At 37.9% G+C, this 17274-nt stretch overlaps 1 protein-coding gene and 1 long non-coding RNA gene across 3 annotated transcripts in view; one reads left to right on the forward strand and one right to left on the reverse strand.

Annotated features, from left to right (window-relative positions):
* Positions 1-17274, forward strand: part of LOC140500977 (aquaporin-7-like) — a 49411-nt gene that overhangs the window by 12372 nt on the left and 19765 nt on the right. Inside the window, exon 1 of one of the 2 annotated variants that reach the window (XR_011965998.1) lies at positions 2227-2314. The exons of the other annotated variant lie outside the window; for it this stretch is intronic. The gene's annotated coding sequence lies outside the window, so the exon portion shown is untranslated. Of the gene's footprint in view, positions 1-2226; positions 2315-17274 lie in introns of those variants that run through there. 2 annotated transcript variants of the gene reach the window in all.
* LOC140500979 (uncharacterized) overlaps positions 5579-17274 on the reverse strand; it is a 101618-nt gene continuing 89922 nt past the window's right edge. Inside the window, exons 5-7 of the long non-coding RNA XR_011966003.1 lie at positions 10271-10417; positions 9852-9937; positions 5579-6600 (exon numbers count right to left, since the gene is read on the reverse strand). This is a non-coding gene — a long non-coding RNA (uncharacterized lncRNA). The remainder of the gene's footprint in view (positions 6601-9851; positions 9938-10270; positions 10418-17274) is intronic.

Below are 17274 nucleotides of genomic sequence, written 5' to 3' on the forward strand. Positions count from 1 at the left end.
AGTTTATATAAATGTCTTAATGATTTTGCTGACATATGAAACTTATTGTGAGCCTGCTGAGCTTCCTCAGTGGTTTCTAGATATACACCTCCTGAATTCTAAAGTGGCCTGTGGGATCGTCTCTGCGTCCTCCCAGTAGCCCCTCCTTTTCTCCTGGGCTGGAGGGACGCCCATCTGCATGTTTAAATATTGAGCACTACCCTTGAGAGGGGGAATGACCTACACTCTGAAGCCCAATGTTCTATTTTCTTACATTTTGGACAGGGTGTGGTTGGCCTACTCTTAAATGGCGTTCTGTTCCCTTGGTTCTGGAGTCCCTTTCTTCCCTCTGCATTGTTTCTACACTCCCTCTGGTAATGTCCTATTTTTCCACACTTAAAGCATCTCATTTTTGGTCTTGCCAGTTTCAGCCTTAAGCTTAGCAATACATTCCTTCAGGGTTCTATTTATCCTTTCTACCCGGCCTGAATTCTGGGGTCCAAGTGCATGTACTCAAGCACTCCACCCTGTCTCCCTTTAAGCGGATGGGACCCAACGTATTTTGGGATAAGGGATGAAGGTCTCGGCTTCTGAAACTGCTTCCTGCTGAGACTGGACATAGAGCTGACCCTGCCTCACAGGGTCCCAACATTGGAGGGGTTAGGTCTTTAACCAGTATGAGGAACTTGATGATTCAGAAGTGATAGATGATATTACAGTTCTCGAGAAAGGGACATCTCTCCACCTGGTAGAGGGAGGCAACTTACAGAAACTGAAGCACAATTTTTATACCCTAACACAGAGAATCCAACTTAATTGCTCATGTCGCTTTAGAAAAGAGGGGAGATGTCAGTAACTTTTGGGTACCTTCCAAGTTTCAGCTACAGCCTGCAGCACTTTCACAAAGAAAGCTGGTAGCTGGTAAGGGGGGGGAAACAAACTGACCGTCCACAAGCCCTGGATACCTGGAACTCAGGTATCTAAGGAGAGAGACCTTATGGAACAGTACAGGATGAAGGATCACAGTCCCTCTAAGTAACTTGTGGCATATCCTTTCAGATACTGATTTAATGCAGACAACTATACCCAAATTCAAACTTAAACAAAAATATTTATGGTCCCAAATGCTTTCACCTTAAACAGCAAATTTCACTAATCCCAATTTAAAGCCAAATACAGTTATTTGTATTCCCATGGAGTTGAAATAAGCAATGCACATTAACAGGACTCACATACATAAGAGATTTCATTTCAGATCCTTCTTTCTCAAATTTAAAACTTGTCCTGATATAAAAGTCAATTGTTACAACTTTTGAGCAAGTCACATCATTATTTATGAATTATACAAGCCAAACAATTTTCTTAGGACTCATGACCATGTCCACATGAAAGGAGCGTTGGCAGTTTTACAAAATAAAAGGTACTGGCATGGATCCCATGCCTGCCAACCCCAAACATATAGGAGGACTGTTCTGAATGGGCAGAACCAGTCTAAATAAATTATTACTCCATTCATTTCTTTCCACATATAGTAATCCATTAACAATTTTTGGTTTAGCATTAAAACAGCAGCTTTCTAGCTGTAAATTTTTTAACAGGCAAAGGTGAAAATACCTGGTTTTCTAAATAACATAACTTTTCCAACATCTTTTAGTTTCAACAAAATTCAGATTACAAATTGCTTTCTCTAACACCATTTCTGGATTATAGAGTAAAATAAAAATATTGATGGTTCTAACTTTTACTCAAGAAAATTTCACATCTGTGGCCACTCCTTAAAATGTTTTTGAAAGAAAAAGTTGTGAAACTGCAAGTGGAAGTGAGGGAGACTCTGGAACAAAGTCCAGCGGCGCCTAGTCTCCTCCTTTTCACCTGGGAGTTTCAAAGCCTTATTTCTGAGGTGTCTTTTCTCTTTCTTCAGTAGGTTTCTCAATTTATCAGTTAACTCTTTAACACTGTCCTGCAAATTCTGCACCATCTGTCTGTTCTTCCATCTCTCTTCTAAGTTTAGATATATGAGTGCTGGCTGCCTTTCTGGGCTATTGTTCCTTGTACTACTCTCTGACGGGGCTGTCTGTGAGGATGTGATGAATGTTCTCATTTGCACTGCCTTGCCACCGTCTTCTATGAACACATTCTTCAGCATGTTATATAGAAATAATGTGTACTGACCCTGACTCAACTTTTGTGAACTTTGCCCCATTTCAATCTTACTCACGGTTACACCTCATCTCACCAAGCTGAATGTGCACGTCTTCTCCTGCGTCCACTTCTCGGATCCGCTTTCCAGAGGACTCGGTGAGGCAGACAGGCTACCGTTTCCTGTTGCGCTCAGGTATTGGCCTTTGACCCTGTCCTGATAGCTCCTGTACACTGTCAAGGCTTCTGGAGAGCCTGACTCACTCGGGGGGTACTGAGGGACCTGATTCCCTCAGCTGAGATTCCTGAGGGACCTAATTTCCCTCGGCTGAGTTTCTTAAGGGACGTAATTTCCCTTGGCTGAGCTTCCTGCTCCTTCTCCCTGCTTGTGGCCCCAAGTTGGTGGGTGCCAAGTTGCTATGGTGACGGCATAGCTTACCGAGAGGAGCAAGTCTTATGCCTGACCAACAGGCTGCTTGTCCTCCTGTGGAGCTCACGAGTAAAAGAATAAGGTGGGAGAGCAGGTCAGTAAGCAACTCCGATTTATTCAAGCAAGCACTCTGATTATATAGTCTCTGCCAGCTAGCCCAGTGAACCTTGGTAACACACAGAAACAAACCCAAAACTATAGAAATGAACACAAGCTGGAACTATAGTGACAACAACAAACCAGGGGTGGGGCCATCCCTTCCAGCGCCATCTTGTTCACCCTTCCCTGCACCGGACTCAGTTTACCTGATGTCCGTCAGTGTGGCGCCTCAGATGGTATGGCGGTCAGCGTCCCTTACATATACCTATATATACTATACAAGTATAGTATACTTGTGTAGTATAAGTATACTATAACATTCATCTGATCTCTCAATCTAGTTGCCTTGTCCAAAAAAAAAGATAGAAATAACATACTCTTGAACCTCTATTGTTTCTCTGTGATTACTTCTTTCTTTCTAAATCCTTACAAAAATATCCTTTTAATATTTTATCTAGAATCTTTTCTGAAATTAATGTTGCTTGCTAATAGTTTTCACCCTCTACCCTCTTCCTCCTTTAAAAAGCAGAGCATTGTCCTTTTTCCAGTCCTATGATTTCTCTGCCTTTCCCCAAATCTTGGACATATCAACAGCCACTGATAATGACATCTGTCAAGCTTTTCAGTACCTTAAGATGTAATTCACCTGGTCCTAGTGATTTTATCTCATTAAAAGTCATGAAGTACTTCCCTTCTCTTCACTTATGTTGAGTTTCAACTCCCTGTTAACCATTTTTGCTCTATCCTTCTAAATCCAAAGATCATCCTCTGTAGAAGAAAAAATAGAAGAAACTCGCTTATTGATATTCCATTCACCTTGAGTAGCATTTGGCATTGGACTAGATAACCTTTAAGGTCCTTTCCAGGTCTAAGTCTATGATCATACGATCCTTTCCCTTTTTCAATCTTCCTCTAGGTCCACGATTATTTCAAACAAACAAATCCTTCCTGCGTTTCTTAGTTTTCATCTTGAGATTCAATTAATTCTGGGCTTTGGTAAAATATAAGATGGAATAGAATGATCAGAGAAGGTTTCAAGGAAGATGTGGCATCTGATTCTTTAAGGCAGGGAAAGATTCAAGAAAGGTCAGAAGGAAGTATTTCAAAGCCTAAGGGGTGACCTATGTCGATGTATACAGAAACAGATGTTATGCTACATTCTAGAAATAGCTAGTAGACTAGTTTAGTTGGAATATAAATAAATGAAACTGTGTAACATGAAATAGGGGTGGAAATGGAGATTGGAATCTAATGGTGGAGAACCTTAAATGCCAGGATAAAGGTATAACTTATTCCCATAGTAAAATAACACCTTTTTCAAAGTTTTAAGAAATAACTGTAATGAGCACTAGCCACATGCATAACAAAGGAAATAGTATTTGTTATATGAGTCTATGAATGCTTTTGACATCTTTGAAGAATACAATGGTGATAAAAATGAACTTACTGGCATAAGGCTAAAGTTTGCAAGTTTGCTCCTGAATTTCTAATGAAACCTGGGAGTGTTACCTGGGCAAATTGGTTTCCATCTAGGCAGAATCTAAATATCATCTATTCTGGTTGGGGGCATAAATGAAAAGATTGTCAGATAGGGCACTTGGAGGTTTCAGATTGAGGTTAGAGTTGTGAGAATTATTTTAAAAAATGCTTTAAAATGAAACAAAATGGAGAAAGAGAAGTTAACCAGAGTGGTTTAAAGAGGAACCTCTAATCTAAAATAATTACAGCACAGGAAAAGAATTTTCAAAATGCTACACAATTTTTACTAAATGTTTGGATAATGTATCTATAAACTGTTATTAAATACAGTAAGCAAATCTAAGAGGCCTCAACATACAGGTCTGAATATTCCTATGATGTCTTGAAGTCCAGAAAACCTCCTTCGTTGTCAGAAAATCTCTGGCTTATATGTCCAAGAAGGATAAAAATAGACTCTGTAACACAGGAGATTTGAATTAAGGTTGCAATTGGGAGCTGGACAGATAGTCAATTTTTACAAGAAAAAACAGCATGAGAGGGCTAAAAAGAGGAGAGGAGAGAGGCTAGGAAAATGGCAGCATCATTTAAATCTTGCAGAGGCCAGTTACATGTTTGGCAAAACACAGGGCAAGCAGAGGATAGCATAGAAATGGAAGTGGCAATCATATGGAAAGAGACAAAGAGTAACAACCGGGTGTGACATTTCTGCGTTCTTCAATCTTGTCTAGACTCTATCTGTTGCTGGAGCCTAGGGTCAGTATCAATGGCAGACAGCACTCTCTACCATTTTGAGCTGAGAATGAAGGGGAAATGCCTGATAAGTTAACCTAGCTAAGTCCCTTTTCCTGCTATGTGGAGAATGCAAAACATATGGGATGGGGAGATGACTGACATTCTCACTGGGGACATAAAAAGTAACCATCCTGGGGTAGGAACACTTGCTATTTGACTTAATTTCTTGTTGGTATCTTGCTATTCTGCTTCCCAAAATTCTTTTTTTAAATTTGAACTCACAAGTCTTCTTTCCTGGTCATATCACATGGGGCATATCAGATAAGGGATCATGAAGCATAAACTGAAAAGCCACTGTCAATATACACTGAACCTGGATATAGATTACAGGGGATTCCTGTTGAGGGAATAAGCTCAGGTTATAATAGTCTAGAACAACCAGATCTCACCATGATTCGACCTCAGTTGTCATAATTGTTCAGTCACTCCTAGTGATTCCTGATTTCCGAACTGTCTCTAGTTTTGATTAAAACTCATGATGTGAATTACCAATTGTCTCACATGGCTATTGTTAGAAGAAAATAAAATAGCCAACTGAGTGCTTTGACAAGTTAAATCATAGACACACAAGCTATGCATTACTTAGTAATAATAATATTATTTAATTAAATTTAATTTATTAATTTAATTAAAATGACATAATTTTTATTATCATCACTACTTTATATCTCAGATAAGTCTAACTGTATGATTCATTTAAGAGTAGAGTCCATACTGATTAAGTATATTAGGATTAGTTTTTTTTACTGTACCTGATTTTTTTTTGCTGTACCTATGATTTTAAAAAAATATAGAGAAGAACTGCATTTGGTATCAGAAAACCTGGGTTCAAATCCTGCCTACCTATGTGTCTCTCTAGGCCTCAGTTCTCTCATCTACAAAATGAAGGGGTTGGATTATATATCATTTAAGGTCCCTTCCAGCTCTGAACCTGCAATTCTATGATTCTCTATCAAGGCAGATCAGCATATGTTCAACAACTTATTTTTGAGACTTGCTTGACTGGGTCATTGTTCTTGTTTGTCCTTCATTTTTGAAGAGGACCAATGGTATCAGTGATGTCGACTTGCATGCAAATTGGATTTAAATGAAGCAGAGTTGCAAAGTTGTCAGCCTCACCGTCTCTTCTAGAGTCATCAAAGTCCAGTGACAAGACACAAGACAGGACAACTGGTACTGGCCCAGAATGCAATAGATGACTTTGGCATCTTTGATGTCTGACCAGTCTCTACACACTCCACAGTGCCTGCTTCAGCCACCACCTTCAAGGCCATTGGAATAAATTGTTCTCGTCTCATCTATCCATTCCAAAGGGAGAAGTCTTTACATGCTTGAGTTAGACATTGACAGGTTTGTGGCCAATCAGTTACTCAACCTGGTTTAGCATATCTGCCAAACTGGTTTACCAGAGTGTGGCCACTGCACATACTACAGCTTCTTGGAGCCATAGCTGAGAGTTGAGTGCCAAGTGGATGCTGACTGTAGAAAAGTGACCCTGAAAAGGGCTAAGCAAGCCCACACTCCAAAGGTCCTAGTCCTCCTTGAACAGCCTGATTGGTTCAACTGAGAGGATAAGTGACTCATTTGTCCAGGGTTATATAACCAGTCTGTGTCAGAGGAGGGGTTTGAACCCAGATGTTTCTGATTCTAAGACCTGTTTCCTATACACCATGCTGCTTCCTCTGTGTAAAAAGAACATAAGTAAAATATTAAAATAAAATTAAAATTTAAAATAAAAGTACATGATTTCCAGCTAACTATGGGAATCAGGCAAGTCACAATCTATAAAATTAGGTGACTGAACTAAATGGTGTCTGTGTTCTCTTCCAGTTTCAACATTCAGAGATCCATTAAGTTTTAGAGCAGTCAAGTCTCAGAAGCTTCCAGGCTTAGGTACTCATTTGTTCTAATTCTGCCCTCTACAACTAATTGGAACAAATTTAATGAATTTCCTATATGACATCCCTTCAAATATTTAAAGATAGTTATGACATCCTAGAGGGCAGCTAGATGTCTCAGTAGATAGAGCACTGGACCTGGAGTCAGAAAGAGCTGAGTTCAAATTTTACCTTAGACACTTCACAGCTTGTGTGACCCTGGACAAGTCACTTAACCCCTGTTTGCCTTAATCCACTGGAGAAAGAAATAGCAACCACTCCAATATCTTTGCCAAGAAAATCCCATGGACAGTATGGTCCACAGAGTCATGAAGAATCACACACAGTTGAACAACAACAATGATGTCCCAGACTTCCGTAGGCAAGGACCTTTGGATACCACACTGCTTGAATTGATGAAATGGAGGCTGGTCTGGCTTGTCATTATATAGATAACTTGTAAGTTATCTGTGAAGTACACATATGAATTGGGACTATGCTTACATAGCTTTGTTAATGTTCGTTACCTTATTTTGTCCAAAACTACACCTCTATGCCACTTCTTGGCCATCTCCATACTATGTTGTTCTTGCTTACCATTACTACTTACCTCCTTTTGAATATAATAAACTTGTTGGTGACAGAAAGAAAGCTGTGTTGCCCAACTGGCCAGTTCCAGTTTGGTTCCCAACGAGCAGCTCCTTTTCTTCCTTCTTTCCCTCTCTCCCTCCTTCCTTCTTCCTTTTCTTTCTTTCTTTCTGCCCAACCCTGAGCAAGTCGTTTAACTTCTCTGTGACTCAGTTTCCTCATTTATAAAGTGGAGATAATAATAGCACTGACTTCACAGGGATTGTTGTGAGGATTAAATGAGATGTTTGTAAAGGGCTTAGCATAGCTCCTTGCACATAATAGGTATGTAATAAATGCTTGTTCCTTTCCCTACCCCAGAGAAAACACTTAATAAATGCTTTATTTATCTATGTATATATACATACATCTTTAGGGAAAGCAACTTGTATGGTGAGGTTCCCCTATACAATCCAAGAATATGACAAGCAAGCAAGATTTCACTTCTATGTGTGCATGCTATTTAATACAAATATTTCTGTCTTTACTTAATGTATTCCATACATGAGAGTCACAATTTCAATTTCATTATACACAATTCTATGACTGAAAGTCAAGCTAGGAAAAATTGCAAGTCTCATCCTGAAATTTGGGCTGAAATTTGACCTTCAGAACAATAGGGGATTATATTTTTTCCTCTTCTAAGATATTCATCAAGTTAAACTTTTACCTTCTTATACTAACACCTCTAAAGTAGGTCCATAGCAAGAACATCACCATTGGTTCTAAGACTGTCAAATTCGTAGATGCCTAAGTTTTAACTAGGCAGGCTGCACAAGGCAAAGGACCACAGTTAGTTTTATTAGTTTCTCCACTAAACCCTGACTTAGCTGGTTCTGCATGGTGTGGAGGTGACCCTAATTTCTCTAAGGCTAGGCCAGAGAGATGCAACCACTGATTAGGTCCTGCAAGTAGGCAGGCACTGCGTCTAAGGGGCAACATCTGAGTCTGTTGCACATAGACCAGGAGACTTACAACCAGAGAAGCTCATCAGCTGAAAATAGATCACTAGGAGATGAAATATATTGGACATATCTACTCAAATCAAAAAGGAAATGCCCACAAAGATGACATTATGGATCCTTAAAGAATTGAAGCAATTTTCCCCTGGGTAGCTGGGAAATGGATTGAATATACTTATGTAACCTGAAATACTTTTTTTTTTTAATGTCTAAGGTCTCAGAAAAAATTCAGCTAAAGCTTTTATTAATAGCAGTCTAACTCAACAGAAGTTTCCACCTCAAGTGTGTGACCTCTGTATTTCCTTCTAGTTCTAAATCTATGATTCTATGATCCCAATTCACTCTTCTGAATGCCTCATAACCTTGTGATGAGGACTTTGCAATCACTTACAAATACTGTAAGACCTTACATAATAACTATTCACAGAACTTCCAGGAGCTTTAAAGACAATGATAATAATTATAGTTTATCTCTGATAGGCTCTAATAAAATACAAATAGAAGGGATGGATTCTTCTAGCTATCTTCTAAAGGAAAGTGAAAAATAATTCAAAGGAAAGGTGGTATATTCTGTCTTTTATCTCATCAGTATTTTCCCCTCAGACCATTCCACGGTAAAGCCTCAGTTTTTATAGTCCTTGACTCAGGTATAAAATGAAACTGGTTCCTATGACAGCACAGATTGAAAGCAGCTTCCTAAAACCCTCATTCTGGCCTCAGGCACTTTACAGCAGCCGGTGGCCAACAGAAAGCTCAAAGAAATCATTTATATCATTAGGCAGGAAACACCTTCTCACATGAACTCACAGTGGGGTTAGAAGTTTGCTTTTTACCACTGAACATTTTCTATCTAGTTTCAAAGGAGGAGAGAATTAACCATTTTAGGATGAAATGTCCAGGGCAGTAGAACGAGCATCTCTTTTTAAAAATCAGTATTGATGGGAGTCATTCCCAATAGTGGCTCAGGAAGCAGAGTCAGTATGAAACATCTGTTCAAGGACCAAGCAGTTAGCTTCAAATTGATCAGTTTATATTCTGCCACTGGAGGAGGCAGGATAAAATTTCAGTTCCTCCCCAGTATATAGAAGGAGTGATCAATTATAAATTATAACTCAATTAACAAGTATTCATTAAGCTCCTATCATGTGCCAAGGGATGTAGGGTGTGTTCAGAAAGGAACAGTACCTTTGGTATGATGGCTGCTGAGTGCTTTTCAGAGCTGCTTCCCACATTTGGTGTATACCCGTTACACCAAAGGTGATTGTGCACTCAATGCAACCTCTGAAGCTGAGATGCCACAAAGTATGGATCAGTTCTCTGCTGTCTGTGCTAATTTTGGTCTAATAATTAACACACACACAAAAAAAAAAACACAGGTGCTCCATCAGCCACCACCACACCATTCATATGTGGAACCATTGATTACAACAAACAGAGATTTTGAATGCTGTGGATAAGTTCACTTACCTTGGTAGCATATTTTCTAGGGATGTACATATTGACAATGAGGTTGACACATGCATTGCTGGAGCTAGCTCAGTGTTTGGGAGACTCTGAAGAAAAGTATGGGAGAGAAAAGGTATTAGACTGACTACCAAACTGAAGGTCTACAGAGTCATTGTGCTGACCTCATTGTAGTATGCCTGTGAAACATGAACAGTCTACCAGTGCCATGCCAGGAAACTCAATCACTTCCATTTAAAGTGTCTTAGAAAGATTCTGAAGATCACCTGAGCGGATAAGCTACCAGACACTGAGATTCTCACTTGAAATAAACTGCCAAGCATTCAAACTATGCTTCAGAGAGCACAACTCCAATGGGCTGGCCGTATTGTTCAAATGCAAAATATATGCTTACCAAAAAGACTATTTTATGGAGAACTCACATGGGGTAGGCAATCAGGTCAGAAGAAGTGATACAAGGATACTCTCAAGGTCTCTCTCAAGAACTTTGGATTTGATTGTATGACATGGGAGACACTGGCACAGGACCTCTCAGCATGATGTACCCACATCAGAAAGGGTGCTATGATCTATGAGCAAAGCAGAATTGAGACAGCACAAAGTAAACACAGGATGCACCAATTTGGAGTATCCACCCCAAATGTTCATACAAACTATCTGTGCCCAATCTGTGGTAGAGCATTCTGAGTTTGTCTGCTCAGCCATAGTCGAACACACTGAAACTTGAGTTTATCATGGTGATAGTCCTCTTCGAGAACAAACCAACCAACCAATCATGTGCCAAGCATTATTACTGGGTGCTAGGGATACAAATACAATGAATTAAACAATACCTACTCACAAGGAGCTTACATTCTGATAGGAGACAATAAAACAAGGGTGTTATGTATGTATACACACATATATGTGAGTTTATATATATATGGAAATAGGTATATGAGTACATATATATGTAGGTGTATATATATAGAATAAACATATAGTATAGTATAGCAAAAAACAAAAAAGTTCACATGTAACAGGTGTTAAGAAGATAGAAATGGCAAGATTCGGCGAATGCTTGGAAATAAGAGGTGAAGGAGAGTAAAGAGTTGAGTATAACACCAAGGTTATATACCAGAAAGATGGGAAGGAAATTAGGAAGTTTGGGAAAGGATTAGGTTTGGAGGGGAAAAATAATTATTTCTCTTTTGGACATGTTGAATATAAGATGTCACTGGGGCATCCATTTTGAAATTTCTAAAAGAAATTACACACTGAAAGAACTTCATGAGACTATAAGTTCCTTGAGATAAGGGAATGTGTCTAATTTAAATATCATATCTTCCTAGTACCTTCCATCATGCTCTACACACAGTTCATATTTTTAATTGTATTGGATCTGTTGTTATTGTATTGACAGTATCCATGAGAAAGTATACAAATACAATTAATTACAGTTACTATGCTTGCAATCATAGTAAAGGAGCAATTTCTAATCTTGGGTATTCAAATCCAACTATGAAAATCAGACTAGCAAGTTCTCACTCATTACAGATGATGCCTATTTTGCAGACCTGAATACTTAAAAGCACGCAGGCTCTTTGTATTCACATTTAATACCTGGTTCACTTGTCTTTAAAAGTACATCTTTCTTACCAGTATCCAGGATCAAATGCACTCCTGGCAGTAATTGTTGGCTCAGAGATATTTTCTAGTAAAAAGTGAATATATATGATAAGTTCAGGAGAAAGTCTGAGACTTGATCTATAGATTTGATCATCATCTGCATGGAGATGATCCTTGAAACCATGAAAGCTGATCACCTCTCCAGTGAAGTAATTCTCTAACAAATAGAGGAGAGGAGGCAAGACAGAGTCATGGAAAACAGCCACCCATAAAAGGCTCAAATCTTACAGAGTAGTAGAGTCTTTTTATTTGTTTTCTTTTTTGTTTTTACATTAACATCCAACACACATGCACTTAAATAAAATTATATCTAGCCATGACAAGTTCAATCAAGTCCTTAGAATCAATGGACTTCTCTCCCCATCTTCTGATAGATGAGAGATCACATCCAACCCAATCATTCCCATGTAGCTTATTAGAAGTCTTTTATCCAATTTGTCCTGTATCTCCCTGCATTTTACCATCATTCGACACAAAGAAGAAATAAAATAAACTTTTCTATGTCCTTTCATTATTTCACATGACCTTGTTACTACAGGGATATTATCTTCCCTAAATTTCAAATATGTAGTTTAGAGAAATTATATTTCATAGCTTAATTTCCTTCAGCTTCATATCCAAATTGTTACTAAACATTGAACTTAGTTCCATATATTTTACTATATCTCTTAGCCAATTTCTCTTTAGTTCAAGGATTAAAATCCTCATTAGTGAATTCTCATTCAAACATTTCAGTGGAAATTGAACTGGACTTGATGCCCAAAAAAAGATTAATGAATAAATATTTATTAAGCATGTGTAAGGTATTGGTCAAATTCTAAAGCTGATATAAGTATCAATGACAAAGTCACTTAATCTCTTAGAGTCCATTTATTTATCTATAAAATGAAGATATTAATACTTTCACCACTTACTTCACAGGAATGTTGTGAAGAAATTGCTTTATAAACTTCAAAGTTACATAGAAACTGAGGTTGACATCTGTAATATTTGCCCCTCCTCATCTTCTTTTATTCTCCACTACATTATCTTAAGGTCCTTCTGAATACTACTTCCAAAATGAATACATGATAGTCAACATATTTTTTTTTTAATGGACTTGGGATTCCATTGGTTCAGAGAACTCCCTGTGAGAAAACGTCCTTTATCAATGCCCAATTTGCAAAGGTAAATCAAACATGCAACAAATATAAAGAAACTCACTACATGGTTGCCAGGGTTCTGTCCTGCATGTCTGTTATTCTTTTTATTAAATGAAAAAAAATCTGTCCAAGTTTTTGAGGCATGCCAACTTCCAGACCTAATCTTTCCTGGACTTTTTTATGCTCTCATCTTCATTAAAAATAACTTCTTCTAAATCAGGAGTACTTAACATTTTTTTGTGTCATGGACTCCTATGACACTGATGAAGCCTACAGGTCCTTTCTCAGAATAAGGTTTGATGGTGGTGTTTTTTTCATTCATAATTGAAGAAAATACTACATTTTAGTTAAAAATTAATAAAAAATAAAGATAAGGTTTTTTTTCTTAATTAAATTTTTGACTCCTTAAAAATCTATCGAACAAACCTTTATAGGAGCAAGGAATTGAGATAAAGAATTCTTACTCTAAGTGAAGATGCCCTTCTCTCCCCAAGATGTTCATCTCTCCCCAAGGATCTTGTTTAGTTAGAAGTTACCAAAGCAGACCCACAACAAATTTAGATTAGAGGTGTCAAACATGCTATGGCCTGTAATACTCACAATACTTACAAAGTGTGGGAAATAGATTAAAATATAATTGGGAAATACTTAACAGAATAAATCAAAATATAATAAAACATAGACAACATTACATTTTAAAAGTCAATATATGGCCCACAGGAATCCTTACATATAGATTAGTGGCCCCCATTTCCATTTGAGTTTAACACCACTAGTCTAGGCTGTTGAACAATCATTTTCTAAGAAATCTATTTCTTCTAAATGTCAATCAGAGTCACACTATCCCAGAAACATCTTCCTCAAGAGAAGCAAGGCTCACCTCCTTTGTGGAAAAAGCACAGCCCTTAGTATCACCTATCTTTCTCCTAATTCTGCTCCTAAATCTCTTGATTTGAGTCACAATTCATGTAAATGTAATAAGATTTGGGGAACTCTTTTCTTTCTCTGCCTCTTTTGTTGTTGCTCATCCTTTTCCCAGCCCATTAAAATGGCTGTTCCTCAACACCTATCCTTGGTTCTCTTTTCTCTCTACACTTTTCCCTTAGTGATCTCTGGTGTTGTCTAGTCTTGAGTAACACTCCAAAGAAACAGGAGTCTGTGGACTAAGAATGTTCAATGGCAATCAGGTGGGGTAAATAAGAGAATCAAGCAAAATCCAGTGTGTTTTCTCACTAAGCCCATAATTCCTGTTTCCAGGGAAATTTTCAGATATTTGGATGAATATCAAGAGACTACAAAATATATGTTACCTTCCTTAAATCCAATAAAAACTGATTCCCCTCCAAAGAAAATTATACTTTCTCAAATAGAATACCCATGATTTTCAAGCATTTGGTTCTCATCTAAGTTCCCATCATTCAGTTGAACCCAAAGTACTCTTACCTAGTAAAATCAGGCATGTTTATTTCTTCTGACAATCTTTCTGCTCCTCAGACACAGGGTTCAGTGCAAATCCTTTCAACATACCCTTGCCTGGACCAGCCCTAGAGACATCCCTAGATAGAATGGCATTAAAAGTGACAAAAGCCAATTTCTTAGTCAGGGAAGGGGAGAGGAAGAGAATTGAGTTGTCCTCACAATTCCATGAAGTCAATCAATACTCTTGAAATATGAGTTATTCATCATGGCTGTCATCTATCTGAATCAATTTTTCTTGTTGAATGGGGCGATCTGCCAACTAAAGCTATGTTGAATATGCCAGGAAATATGTAAGGTTGAAGGGGCAGAGCAAAAAGAACACCCTCCCCCACGTAAAGGAATTTTGCTCAGAGTGCTCCTACAAAGCCCTTGTAAAGGCTCTGGCTCCTACTTTTCCAGTAACCTCTCCTCCTTTCCCTGAACACACGTAGCCTCCCACAAAAAATGAATTCCATAAATGCTTTTGAAAAGAAAATAGCCATTTTTAATCAAGGTTAAAAAAAAAAACACTTAAGAATCATAGGATCACAGATTTAGAACTGGAAGTGATCTTACAGATGAGGAAACTAAAATTCAGAAGAGTAATATGATTTACTTATCACAAAATTAATAAGTTCTGAAGTGAGATTTGAACCTAGCTCTTCTTAATGCAAAACTTTCAGAATGATCTGGGAGAAGGGCTCAGATGAGGCCCAAAGGCCTGAAAATGATGTCTGTGTTTACCAAGAAAGCACGCTATTTCAATGTGAGTACCTTGAGAGCATTTCTTTGTAACCCCAGCACTTGGCACAGGGCCTGGCACATAGTGAGTATCTAATAAATGCTTCTCAACTCATTTCTTTGAGGGGAATGAGTATTCAGGGGATTTGGGCAGATTAGTTGGTAGACATTTTGGAATCACTTGAGACATTCATAAAGGAACACAGGAAAAAGCTACTGTTGGTAGCTAGAAAATGAGTTTTCCCATTTTGCCAGAAGTGCCAGAAAGAGCTAATAGAGAGGGGAAGTTGGTTGGTGGGCTTTTTTTTTTTTAACTTTTCTCATTAGGGAGAGAGAAATTGTTAATAGTCTCTCCGAAGAAAGAACTGGTTTCAATAGACAATAATTACCCATTTTAGCCAAAAAGGTAGGAGATGATAACTTGTGAAACAGGAACTTCTCCATTCTAATTAGAAATAATGCCAGAACTAAAAAAAGGCTCTTCATCATACTAAGACCTCAATAAAACATACTGATCTACCTAAAAGGGAGCTGCCCAGAATAATTGGCTCATTTCTAGAAAGGTCTTTAAACATCTTCAGTGTTCATGAGCAACGTGATAATTACCAAGCTTTATAGAAAGCCACTCCCTGGGAGAGATGACCTGAATGCACTGTCAGCACAGCTGGGGTCAATTTCAAAAGGTGGTCCAACAGGCTGGAGTAAAGAGAATTTTATCTCTAGTAAGTAAGTGAGCATCACTTTCACTAGAAAGATAATGGAAAACTAGTCTTTGAAGACAGGGAATGCTAACATGTGCACCTTTTAGGGGAAACAGATGTACCAGATCATTATTTCTCAAAATGCGATGTGGGACTCTGGAGATCTTCTACAGTTACTGCGAAGGTCAATAATTTTTAAAAATGGAGAGGGGGGAAATCTGGGGAAAAGAATTTGAGTGGCGGTAGCTAGAGAAGGGTTAGCAATGGGGCAAAAAGATTACCATGTATAATCAAAAGACTTCTGTGAATAGATAACTGGACTTATAGTCAGGAAGACATGAATTCAAGTCTTACTTCTGACCCATATTGGCTGTGTGGCCCTAAAAAAGTTACTTCTTACTGCCCTAGGGGCAGAATAGTTGTTGATATGCACTAGTAGAGGGAATTTTTTCACTTAGAGTTCATCATACATATGAATTCATAGGTCTAGATGGGGAAAAATAAGTATCAGGTACACGGGATATAGACATACACAAAAAAAAAAAAAACAGATCCTACCCTCTAGGAACTTAAATTATATTAAGAAAAAACATATCAAGTCAAGAAACATTAAGTATCTACCATGTATAGGTCACTGTGCTAAACTCTGGAGATACAAATATAAACCAAAGGAAAGATAATCGCTGTCCTTGAAGAACTTGCATTGTAATGGGAGAAGACAACATATTTAAGGGGGAGACTAGAGAAGGTACCTGTGGAGCATGGTAGAAAATGTCCAGAGAGTCACGAATGAAGCCCATCAGAAGAGCCTATGATTTAAGTATATTACATATAATGAGTAAATTTAAAATATGTAAAAATTAATGGGGCAGAAAATCAGAAAAGGACTCATACAGGAGCCATGAAACTTTAAAGAGAACTAGGGTGATGAACAAAATTGTAAAAGTAAAGTGGGGTGAAGGTGGAGAAGCAGCAAGACAGGGGTCTGTTGATAACATGAAGTTTAAAAAAAGAAAAAGTATACTTTATTAATTCACACTAATTAAGAGGAAGGCCAGACTAAATTATTTAAACATCTGGGGTGCAGTAGAGCTTGGAGGAACTCATTTTTAGTTTTTCCAGGTACCTATCATAACTCAAGCCTCAAAGTTAATAAAATATTGACTAATAAAATGTTCGTAGGAAATTCTCAATCATTAACAGATAAAAGTAGTTTCTTACTATAACAGAAATTATTTGTGTGTGTGTGCGTGTGTGTATGTATAAAGCACTTGCAAATAATCTTAAGTATTTTAAACTCTTCCCCCTACAATCTTGTTCATATCCTTGGGGCTATTGTGAGGAAAGTATCTCATTTTATGAAGCACCCTGTAAACTCTAAAGCGTTCTCAATGTGATCATTATCATAACTATATTCATTTAAAGAAGCAACATGATGTTGTAGAAAAAGAACTAGCCTCAGAGTCAGGTAGACCTGACTTCAAATCCTAATATATATGGTCAAAGAGAAAAGGGTTTGTTAAGCTAAGGTAAACTTCCAGATCAGTCTCTGAATTATCACAAATTCCAAACCAGTGAACAAATTCCCCGTAAGGGAATGAGAAGGGGTGTTCCTACCTTTTAAGATAAAAAGAAATACATTTTTTAAATTTTGTCTTGCCCACTAGGGGGCACCTACCACCAGATGAATTGTCTTTGGGTTCAATTTAATATTCA

The sequence above is a fragment of the Notamacropus eugenii genome, chromosome 4, assembly GCF_028372415.1.
Source record: "Notamacropus eugenii isolate mMacEug1 chromosome 4, mMacEug1.pri_v2, whole genome shotgun sequence".
NCBI lineage: Eukaryota > Metazoa > Chordata > Mammalia > Diprotodontia > Macropodidae > Notamacropus > Notamacropus eugenii.